The sequence below is a fragment of the Neophocaena asiaeorientalis genome, unplaced genomic scaffold, assembly GCF_003031525.2.
Source record: "Neophocaena asiaeorientalis asiaeorientalis breed wild unplaced genomic scaffold, Neophocaena_asiaeorientalis_V1.1 scaffold407, whole genome shotgun sequence".
Lineage (NCBI taxonomy): Eukaryota > Metazoa > Chordata > Mammalia > Artiodactyla > Phocoenidae > Neophocaena > Neophocaena asiaeorientalis.
Window position 1 is genome coordinate 57,543 of NW_020174060.1, and position 11,658 is coordinate 69,200.

Below are 11,658 nucleotides of genomic sequence, written 5' to 3' on the forward strand. Positions count from 1 at the left end.
TCACTCAGCTTTTTCTACTATATCATATAGACTCCTAGATTAGCATCCCCTCAGCTACCTAGATTTTCATTATCTTCAGGTCCAATAAGGCCAGGATCAAACCACATTCCCATCTTTTCTCTGAGGGTCTTTTTCCTATTACTCATTCCTGGTACCAATCAGGACACTGATTAAAGAAGAGGCCATCCCAGGCTAAGGGAAACACAGAAGGCAGTCTTGCCAGGATGGCAAGGAGCTCAGAGCACTGAAAGGAGGCCAGAAGATCTTCCCTTATAAAATGCTCATAAAGTGGGCAGGATTTCAGCAGGTCCTGGTAAGGGAGCCATTGTTGCCACCACAATGGATAATGGCCACAGCCAATGGCCTCACTGTCCTTGCCACGCCTCTGCCACCTCCAGAATGAATTCCAAGTTCTCCTACTTCTAGGTGTGATTTATTCTACATTCATAGTCTTATTTATGGGCATATAGTTGGCCAAGCTTAAGGCATTACCAACTGTGCTGGTTAATTTCATGTGTCAACTTGTTTAGGCTCTGGTACCCAGATATTTGGTCAAATCCTAATCTAGACGTTGCTATGAAGATATTTTTTAGATGTGAGTTACATTTACATCAGTAGACTCTGAGTAAAGCAGATGACCCTCTATAATGTGGATGGGCCCCATGCAATCAGTTGAAAGCCTTAAGAGAAAAAGACTGAAGTCCCCTGAGAAATAGGGAGTTCTGCCTCCAGACAGCCTTCGGACTCAAACTGCAATGTCAACTCTTCCCTGGGTCTCCAGCCTGCTGACCTGCAAGATTAAGACTTGCCAGAGCCCTCAATGTCATGTGAGCCGATTCCTTCAAACCAGTCTCTCTCAACAAACATATGGACACCAAGGGGGGAAAGTGGTGGGGTGGGGGGATGGATTGGGAGATTGGGATTGACATATATACACTAATATGTATAAAAGAGATAACTAATAAGAACCTGCCATATAAAAAAATAAATTAAATTAAATTAAAAGAAAATCAATCTCTCTCTCTTTCTCCTGCCATTTTTGTCTACCTCAGCCACAGACAGGTTCCTGTCTTCCTCCAAGACTGAGACAATTGTGAATTCCCCAGAAAAGGAGTTAAAAGGATTCACATGCTGGGCAAAAAATGTAAAAAGAAAAGTGAATAAACGTTCACTACAGGACCTATGAGAACTGACTCCTGCTTGAAGAAATCAGGTTCATCTAGAGCTGCAGGTGTCAGGGGAGGGGTTCTGGTGAAGACTTGCACTGCTTCTTCCCTTTGCAGGCTGAATCAGTGTGGTGGAAAAAGCTGGAGGTAGAACCTTGTGTTCAGTGAGTAAAAGCAAGTTTGGGCAGGGGGCACCTGGACTTGAACCAGGGACCTCTTGATCTGCAGTCAAATGCTCTACCCCTGAGCTATACCTCCACCTACTCACCTATATTTAATAAGAACCCTAAACCTGCAGAGCCACACCCTGGGTGTCACGTTTTCAGTTGTGTACTTGCTAGCGCTCTTCCATCCCACACCCCTGCAAAGGGATGCTCTTCTCACCGTGCCCACCCCCTTCCCCTGGCTGAAGGCACTGGCGTTGAACTCACTGAGGTTTGCAGCTGGAACATCCTTCCGACCCACCTAGAAGAACAGGACTCGAAGCATTGGCTACTCAACAGACTCTTTGAGGTTACAGTGGAAAGGGCAGGGCTGGGCAAAGGTAAATGCTCTTGGGCCCCACCTGAGAATCCCTAAACCAGACTCTCTGGGAAGGGGACGAGGGGACAGTGTGTGCCTCTAACAAGCTCCTCATGATTCTGACTCACAGATAGCTTTGGAGCTATTGATTTAATCTTCATGGTACAGATCTGACAAAAATGACAGCAGTAATTAAAATCACGCCCAAACAAAACACAACAGATTAATGACCAAGTCACAGCTAGAATCCACAGCTATGCTTTAGGGCCTCTTTGCGCTAAACATATTGGGCAGGAGAAGAACTGCCTCCTTTATCTCTTCTTTTCTTCCTCTTCCCTCTCCATTTGCTGCATCCTTCCAGTGTCAGATGCAAAAAGCAACCTAAAGAGAGGATGCAATGCATGGAAAAGTGATGAAGTGGGAATGAGAGAGATTTATGGGCAATGGCAGAAACTCAAAAAGGCGAGCCCAACAATGCAAGCAGGTTGCAAGCCCCTGCTTGTATCACGTGAGCTAACATCCCATCAGTCAAAGCCAGTCACAGGACCAAGCCGTATATCAAAGGCAGGGAAATATATCCCACTTCTAATGGGAGGATCTGAAAAGTCTTGTGGCAAAGGGCATGGATAGAATAAGTGAAGAACGGGGGCTAACTGTTTAATCTATCACGGTCTGCTCTCTCGGTCATAATTATTTACATCTCTCCCACGTGCAAAATATACTCAGCTTTATCTCAAGTCCCCAGAGCCTCAGGCAGTCAAAGTCCAGGATCTACATAAGATCCCTTGATCTGGAAACATATGAACTTAAAAGATAAGTTATCAACCCCTCACATAGGCCAAATCCAGTGACAGTACAGGAACAGACTTACCTCAATAAACATCTACATTCAAAGACTGAACAAAATAGGAAGCACACACAGTCACAGAAACTGGGTATGCAAAAGAAGCTACCATGCTCCCTTCTACATTTGGGTACAGCCAGAGCCTCCTCCTAGATACCGATTTCAGTATTTGCCAGTCTTATTCACAATAATGTTGCATAACAAGCCACCCCCGACCACTAACACACAATGATAAGCATTTATCGTCACGCCCATGGGTTTGCAGGTTGAATTTGAATCGGCTGGTCTAGGCTGGGCTTGGCCGGGTGGGTGGGCCTCAAGCTGTGGGTCTAGTTGGCCTTAGCTCCTCTCAGTGAATTGGGCTCAGGGCTGGGCCTTGTGTGTTCATGTTGGGGCCCAGGCTGAAGGAGAGAACCTTACTGGGCCAGCACATCTCAGGGTAAGAGTGGAAGTCCCAGAGGGTAAGCCCAACCTTGCAAGTAGATCTCAAGGCCCTGCTTGTATCATATCTACCAACATCCTGTTGGCCAAAACACATCACATGGCGTGCCAGTTATCAATTTATTGACTGGTAGCTCCAAATTCACCCTTCTGTACCTGCCGTGGGATAACGGGCTGGATTCTTTAAGCATTTCTCCTTTAAGGGAGCGCAATGTTAACAGTTGTCAGTAGAGGGCGCAGGAGGGACACTGCAGGAGAAAGGGGTCCTCTCGCTCTGGCTCCTGTGGCAGGTTGGGCGGTGGTGCAGGTGTGTAAGGACACCTGGTGTGCTCTGCCCCGGGCACACGCCCAGAGAATGAAGTCCCTCGGTGACCTCGCTGGGCTGGTGACCACCTCCATACCCGACCCCCAACCCCACTCCCAGGCCCCCAAACCCCTCTGTGTACCTGCCTGCCAGCCTCGGCTTGCCTTTGCCCAGAGGTCTGGTTCCTATGTCCTCCAGGCGCAGACACTGCACGGTCCAGGATCAGTGGTTGCCAGGGATTTGTTGCGGAGGGAGAGAGGCTGGCAGGCAGGTACACAGAGGGGGTTATTCCTCATAAGTATAGCAGGGGGAATTTTTAGGGCAGTGAAACTATTCTGTGTGGTATTTCAATTGTGGGTACATGAGGTTATGCATTTGCCAAAACCCCACAAAACTCTACAAAACTGTACAACACAAAGCATGAACCTTAATGTAAACCATGGACTTCGGTTAATAATAATGTATCAATATTCATTCACCATTTTTATCAAATGTCACACTATTGTAAAATGTTAATGATGGGGCAACCGGGAGGTGGCAGCTGAGGTGAGGGGTAGAGGAGAACTGTCTATACTTTCTGCTCCATTTTTCTGTAAACCTAAAACTGCTCTAAAAAACAATGTCTATTAATTTTTTTAAAGTGATAGCAGGTAGGACTACCTGGATTATGGATCAGGGGCCCCATGATCCATGTTTAAATGATCTACCTATGAGCTGTTATTATCTAAAAAGCATCTTTCCACCCATAATGCTATCTGGATCTGTAATTCAGCCAGCCACCTGGGTATTCGTGGCCTTCCACGAAGCCGGGGGTCTGCCCCATGGCAGATGAACACCTTTCCCACCAGGTCTCCTTCCCACCCTCTCCCTCCTTGCCCACCTGGCAGCTTCTCAGGCCCCTGCAAAGGGCATCAGCTTTGATAATCATACACGTTTAGGCAAAATGCCCTTTAGAATCATCCAGTATCGTCTTCCCCCAAACGTGCCTGTTCGATTGGCTAGTGTTTGCAGGGTAGGAAGAGGTGGGAGGAAGAGTAGAGTATGTGTTGTTTTTAAAATAAAGGGTATTCAGATCCCTCCTTAGGGTCTCTGGGGCACAACTGCTAATTCAGTTGGCTCCCTGGACCTTCCTGCCTATTAACTCACTTGAAAAGAGAAATAGTAAATGGGAGAACTGACCTAGCACACACGTTTCTCCTTGGATCAAGACAAAACCTCTAATTCTGGATGAGGAAAACTTCCAACCATTTCCTGAGTCAGAAGATGACCTTTCCTACCTTTTCTCCCCTCTCCTGTCCAGTCTGCTAAGCCCGTCTAGAGGAAAGTAGCCAAATTTAGAGAGCTACCTAACAAGGGGCGGGTGTTTGTACTGAGGAGGTCTACAGTGACCACCTGTGTGGATTCAGGATGGAAAGAAAACTGACAGGGGGCACCCGGATTTGAACCGGGGACCTCTTGATCTGCAGTCAAATGCTCTACCCCTGAGCTATACCCCCACCACAGGTTCCAGGTTCTTAACTTGCATCATTTCAGTATGTCTCAATATCCAGGTATGCTGTACACTGCAATTATCAGCCATTCTCGGCGAGCTGGTGAGAACCTGCAGAACTGCATCCCTCAGCGACGCCCTCTGGTCACCAACCCCCGCTTCATTTCCCACAAAAGTGCTTACTTCTTGTTGGATGATTCCTCTACAGACTGAATGTCAGCTGTTTGTTTGTTTCCTTTTTTCTTCTGTGTGAAATGAATTATCCCTCATCCATCTGCTTTTTGTCCTGTGGATTTATACATTTTTATTGCTTTATTATAATTAGGAAAATGTTATTTCTAAAAACTGTATAAGTGAAAATATAGACATAAATAAAGTAAAATTAAATAGCTCTGACAGATATGTATTGGGTCGGCCAAAACGTTCGTTCAGGTTTCTCCATAAGATGTTACAAACTAATGTTTTGGACAACCCAATATTTTAGCAGGGAAAAAACACATTTTTTCCCCCAAGGAAGTAAAAAACTCAAACCATATCTCCAATCTCTGCAGCCTCAAATGTACTGTTTGCACTGTTAAATGTAGGTTTTTTTTAAAAAAAAATTTATATTGGAGTAGACTTGATTTACAATGTGTTAGTTTCAGGCATACAGCTGTACAGGGTTTTAAAAAACATAAATATTCTGAATTAAACCCAGGATATTCATAGTTACTAAGGATTGTTCAAAATGTATATTTTCTCATTGTTTCTAAATTATGTACTTTCTTCCCTTACTATTTGTGTGTTACTTAAAAAATGTGTTGTAGGGCTTCCCTGGTGGCGCAGTGGTTGAGAGTCCAAAAAAAAAAAAAAAAAAAAAATGTGTTGTAGCTAAGGATTATAATCCAAAGTATTAAGCACTGATAAACATATCCTTTTATACACATGAACCATGTATTTCAAAATTTTTAAAAAATTTGATGCTTTGGTGAGAAGTGCAATTGAATAATAAAGTTGTCTTTACTGACATTTTTTTTTTTTTTTTTTTTTGCGGTACGCGGGCCTCTCACTGTTGTGGCCTCTCCCGTTGCGGAGCACAGGCTCCGGACGCGCAGGCTCAGCGGCCATGGCTCACGGGCCCAGCCGCTCCGCGGCATATGGTATCTTCCCGGACCGGGGCACGAACCCATGTCCCCTCCATCGGCAGGCGGACTCTCAACCACTGCGCCACCAGGGAAGCCCCCTTTACTGACATTTTATAACATTATAAAATAAATATTTTTTAGGTATGAAGAAAAATAACTTCCAATCTAGAATTCTGAACCCAGGTAAACTAACATTCAAGCAAGAGGACAAAATAAAGACATTTCAGATGTGCAGAACCAAGAGCATTTATTGGAGCAGAGCCTCACAGAAGGAGAAAAAAGGGAGATGAACCTGGGGAGAAACAGGAGAATGCAAAGTTGAAGGATGACTCCCCTGTGGTACCTTCTCTCCTGAGCTAGGGTCTGCTACTTGATATCTTCATTTAGAGATCCTGTACGCTTCTCAAACCAAACATGGGCAAGAGGAAATTATTAGTTCTCACCCTTAACCTGCTCCCCACCCCTCAACTGTGTTGCCCAGCTAAGTAAAGGCACGATTCTCCCAGCGACTCTGCCAGACACCTGCCAGCCACTGTCAATTCATCCCTTTTGCATCCAAAGCCCACGGCAAGTCATGGCGGCTCTTCGGTGGGATGTATCAGCATCTGAGCCCATCTGGCCGCACACCATCAGGACTTGCGGTCAAGGCCCTACTGTCTGTCCCCCACCAAACCCACTGTCACACTCTCCTGACAGGTCTCCCTTCTCCCCGTCCATCTACTTCCACTGGGCACCAACGTGATCTTTTCAAACATGAGTCAGATTCTGTGTCCTGCTTGGTTCAGCAGCTCCCTGCTCTGCTCGGAATGAAATCCCAAGTCCATCCTCCTTGGAACCCACAGGAGTTGGCCCTGGCTGCTTCTCCCCCCAGCCCCTTCCTTTCTTGTTCCCAGCGCTTGCCCCCAGCCATACTGGTCTTTGCTGTTCCGCCAAAGCATCAAACACGCTCCACCTTGAAGCCTGGCACCTTTCCCTGGACACAGGCCGGGGCCCCTTCCCATCACTCACTGCTCCGTCCAGAGTCTGCTCAGCAGCAAGGCCTCCTCTGGCCACTTTGTTTAAGTTGCACCCCATCATTTTTCAGCCCTTTGCTCTGTTTTTGTTTTTCTCACAGTCCCTATTATGACCTGCGTTACAGTAATATAGATTTTTATTAATTATCTGTCACCCTCACCGTGATGGAAGCTCCGGGAAGGCGGACCCTTCATCTGTTTTCTTCTGTGTGTCTGGCGCTTACTGAGCTCTCAAAACTATTTGTTGTATAAATGGATGAATAAACGTTAAACAAAGAAACGGATCAACACACAGACGAAGAAGTTCACCCTCACCTATAGGGCAGGCAGCATGCAATCCACCGAGGGGCTGGACAGAACACAAAGGTGGGGGAAGGGTGAATCTGCTCTCTGCTTGAGCTGGGACGTCACTTTCTCCTGCCTTCAGACCTCAGCGCTCCTGATTCTGCAGCCTCTGGACTCAGACCAGACCTTACACTATTGGCTATCTTGGTTCTCAGGCCTCCAAGCTTGGATGGAGCTACACCACCTGCTTTCCTGGACCTCCAGCTTGCAGAAGACAGATGGTGAAACCTCTCAGACTCCATAATCACTGAGCCAATTCCTCATAACAAATCACTTTCTATTTCTATATATAACTATATGCATCCTAGTGGTTCTGTTTCTATGGACAGCCCTGACCAATATGGTGACTCTATGTCCTAATTTGCTTGGGACAGTCCCAGTTGATGCGTGTGGTCCCAGCATGAATATGAATAGCATCCCTTTTCTCTTGCAAAGGTTTCCTGGTTGGATGATAGATAGATGGTTCTCCAACACATGACGAAAGTGTTACAAACTAGCGGGGAAAGGGCCAAATTGTTCAACAAATGGTACTGAAATAACTGGTTTTCCATATTAAAAACAACAACTACTACTACTACTTAAAAACCCTCACCACACAGAAAGGTAGATTCCAGATGAATTAAAGACCTAAATGTGAAAAAAAAATTTTTTAATTATTTGAATTAAAAATAGGAGACTTGGGCTTCCCTGGTGGCGCAGTGGTTGAGAGTCCGCCTGCCGATGCAGGGGACACGGGTTCGTGCCCCGGTCCAGGAGGATCCCACATGGGCCCGTGAGCCATGGCCGCTGAGCCTGTGCGTCCAGAGCCTGTGCTCTGCGACGGGAGAGGCCACAGCAGTGAGAGGCCCGCGTACTGCAAAAAAAAAAAAAATAGGAGACTTTCAGGAACAGTTCTTGGAACTTTCTGAGATGCTGTTCCCGGGTTATATTCCTCAAATTTGGCTCAAATAAAAATTTCCACTTCTTTCATTAAAAAAAAAAAAAGGAGACTATCTTTATACTCTCAGGGAAGGGAAGGATTTCTTAACACAAAAGACACATACTGTTTCTTAAAAAAAGATAGATTGATTTGTTTTCATCAAAAGAAAAAGTAAAATATAATATTTTAAGATGAGTAACAGTTGTTTCCATGGAGAGAGGCGTGATACCATTTGCAGTCTTTCACCAAATTATCTTTATCTGGCTTAAGTGACAGCTAGCTTGAACCATAGGTCAGATTTCCAAATCTGGTGATTTCATTTCATATTCCTTATTTCTGTTAAGTCATGATAACTTAAAGGTCATAAGGTATAGTGGCAAGTGTTTGGTGATCCTGGCAGATAACTATGGTTACTCAAATTTCTCACTAAAGACTGCTTTCCGCACTCACTCAGATATGAGCTTGACAAGCACATGGCCCTTAAACCTGGGAGTTGAGGACACCGACGTGGGAGAGAGCAGTGAACGTGTTTCTAGTCCACTCTGGCTTTGGGAGGTATTTCCTTGGATTCTTCTGTAGCATTTGGATGTGGTTTTCACATATGCCTAGTAACACACCATGAGTTCCTATCTCTACCGTGAATGAACAAGATCACCATGCACAGGGTATCAGCTAAACACAACTATTGAATTATTGTTCCACAAACAGGTCTTAACCAGACAACAAAAAATCATGGTATTAAAGCCCTGGAGTGATGGATTCTGGGTAGTCAAAGTATTTGTGCACCTGAGATATTCCACTTGTGCCTCAAGGCCACAGAGATGGGTCTTCTCGGCATTTTGAAGAAATGTTTTAATCTCCTCTCTCATTTCAAAAACTCATGCAAGCGCTCTTGGCAGCCAAGATTTGTCCGTGTGGAAATGCAGAATCGTGTATTCACTCCCATTTCTCCCATTTCTGTGGCCAGGATGCTAAAATGATAGCTCCTGGAGGTAGTCGGCAATCCTGTGTTCCTTGTCCTGTAGCTGCGTTACTCCAACCTCTGCCTCTGTCTTCACACGGCCCTCTTCCTGTTTGTGTGTCTGTCTCTTCTCCTTTTATAAGGACACGAGTCATTGGATTAGGACCCACCCTAATCCACTATAACCTCATTTTAACTAATTACTAATAATATCTGCAAAGGCCCTATTTCTAAATGGGTCACTTTCCCAAGTACCGGGGTTAGCACTTCCACATACCTTTTGGGGGGCACAATTCAACCCATACAAAAGGCTTGCCCGCTCCTTAGACACACAGAAGCAGCAGTGAGTTCCTGGAGTCTGAAAGTGGCGTCAAGAGTAAAAGGTACCCACTAGGGGTTGTTGACACGCAAGGGCTTGTAGCTCAGAGGCACAACTTTCTGGCTACAGATCAAGAGGACACTGGTTCAAATTCACATCCACCTTATTTATTCCCTACTGTTCCTCACAAAGACGTCTGAGAAAGTGAACATGAGCTCAGAGGGAGAAAATAAAAACCTCAGGTAACACCGATGCACTGCAGTTGTAAAATGTCAAGTTGTAAAATGCCTCTTGGAGAAACGTTCTTCTCTAAAATCAGAGACAACTGCTGCGTGGATTTTATCAGTAAGAATGGAACTGTCCACTTTTCCCGGAGCTGATACCGTTCACCCAGTATCCCCGGAGCCCAGCACAGTTTCCAGCTCATGGCCAAGTGCTCAGAAACATTTGTTGCACACATGGGTGCCCATTTCTTCTCCTCAAAGAGCACTGAAATCTCAGCTTCTGCTGAGGGCACCACAGTGCCCAGCACACAGTAGGACCCTAAGAGATGAAAGTTGAATAAAAGCTCCAAGAAACCTCCAAAGTCAAGGACGTGGCTGCATCTCTAGAGAACTCCAGGCTTCCATGTTCCAACCTGGATACTCTCCTTTGTGGGGCCGAAGATACCCTCTCATCCTCTGTTTCCTCATCTGTGATACGGGAGTAATAACACAACCCCCTGGGGCTGGATTTTTCTGAGACAAACTGGGATCTTCAGCTCGAATTGTGTTGCTCTGGATGGAAGAGGTGGGTCTGCTCCTTGACTTGCTTGAACGAGTTTTCCCCATATTGGGGAGGGCGGCAGAAGCTTCTTAAGATTTCGCTTCCTAAATGGTAAACTGGGAAGAGGGCTAACCCAGGACAAAGAAGACCACCCTCGGGGCTCCCGGCAGGCACTGGGAGGAAAGGGAGAGGGTCTCAGGACACACGTCTTTGGTGGAGTAGAGGCACCAGTGCTCGGTAAACACACAGAAGAAGCAATGGTGAACAGGTGCCCTGGGTGTGACTGCGAGTGTGAAAGGGCCTGGTCACAGATGTGTGGATCTAGAGCAGTGGTTCTCAAAGCATGGCCCCAGACCAGCAGCATCAGCATTACCTGAGAACTTGCTAATCAGAAACTTTCAGGGGGAGCCCAGTCATCTTTGTTTTAACAAGCCCTCCAGATGATTCCGATGCACCCTAAAATTAAGAACCACGGGTCTAGAACAGATTTCAGAGGATGAGCAGTCTGATCGTGGTCCTTGGTTTTCATCCTGCCTCTTCCCACCAGCTCTGGCTGACCCTGCGGCAAGTGATACAGTTCCTAACCCATCCCCTTCTTGGGTGTTTCAGTACCTAAGTCTTCCTGCAGGTGGCGCAGAAGAGGCCGAGGTAGATCTGTGGCAGGTGTTCCTCAAAGTGGGGTCTCCCGACCCTCTATGAGGAGCTTGTTCCTAACCCCAGATCGCATCTGCATGTTTGACATGATGATTCCTAAGCACAGGAAATCTGAGGACTGGCCCAAAGGGCGCAGTCCACGCACCAGATCAAATCCTAGTGTTCCCATTAGCTTTTCCCTGTTGTTCTTGAGCTGCATGGCACTCTGCTCCGCTAAGCCCACATTCTAGCCCCCTTGATGGTCCCGAGTAATTTCTTCAGAGGCTCCCGTTATGTAGTCTTTACATTTTCCGATGGATGGAAGATAGGGACAAGAGGAAGATGAGAGAGTCATTGGGTTAATTACAGGGTCCTGAACCCAAAGTCAGGAGGATGGATTCAGGTCCTGAGCCTATCTGTAAGGATCTGTGTGTGCTTGGGGGGACCAGTAATCCTGAATCTCTGTTTTCAGATCCCATTGCGAAGGGCACAGACTAGCGACCCTGAAGTCTCTTCCTGCTATAAATATCTGTGTCAGTGCTTTTCCAGAAACAGCAGGGAGGTGGCTACAGGGAGGGGCAAACTGTTTCTTATTTTGCATCAAGGAAATAAAATTAAAGTGAGGCCAGCTTGGCAGCTTTCAGCAGGCCCAGCGTGATGAATATCTGTGGCAAAAATTTATAGGAATGTTGGGCATGGCTGCACAGGTATAAGGTAGTACTAAGGCCTGTACCTATGTCAGGGGGTGTAGCTCAGGGGTAGAGCATTTGACTGCAGATCAAGAGGTCCCTGGTTCAAATCCAGGTGCCCCCT

General features: G+C 46.2%; 3 non-coding genes across 3 annotated transcripts; 1 reads left to right on the forward strand and 2 right to left on the reverse strand.

Annotated features, from left to right (window-relative positions):
* Positions 1-1,352: 1,352 nt before the first annotated feature.
* Positions 1,353-1,424, reverse strand: TRNAC-GCA (transfer RNA cysteine (anticodon GCA)). The gene has a single exon. It is a non-coding gene; the product is annotated as a tRNA-Cys (tRNA).
* A 3,277-nt stretch (positions 1,425-4,701) lies between these two features.
* Positions 4,702-4,773, reverse strand: TRNAC-GCA (transfer RNA cysteine (anticodon GCA)). Its single transcript has one exon. It is a non-coding gene; the product is annotated as a tRNA-Cys (tRNA).
* A 6,813-nt stretch (positions 4,774-11,586) lies between these two features.
* TRNAC-GCA (transfer RNA cysteine (anticodon GCA)) lies at positions 11,587-11,658 on the forward strand. Its single transcript has one exon. It is a non-coding gene; the product is annotated as a tRNA-Cys (tRNA).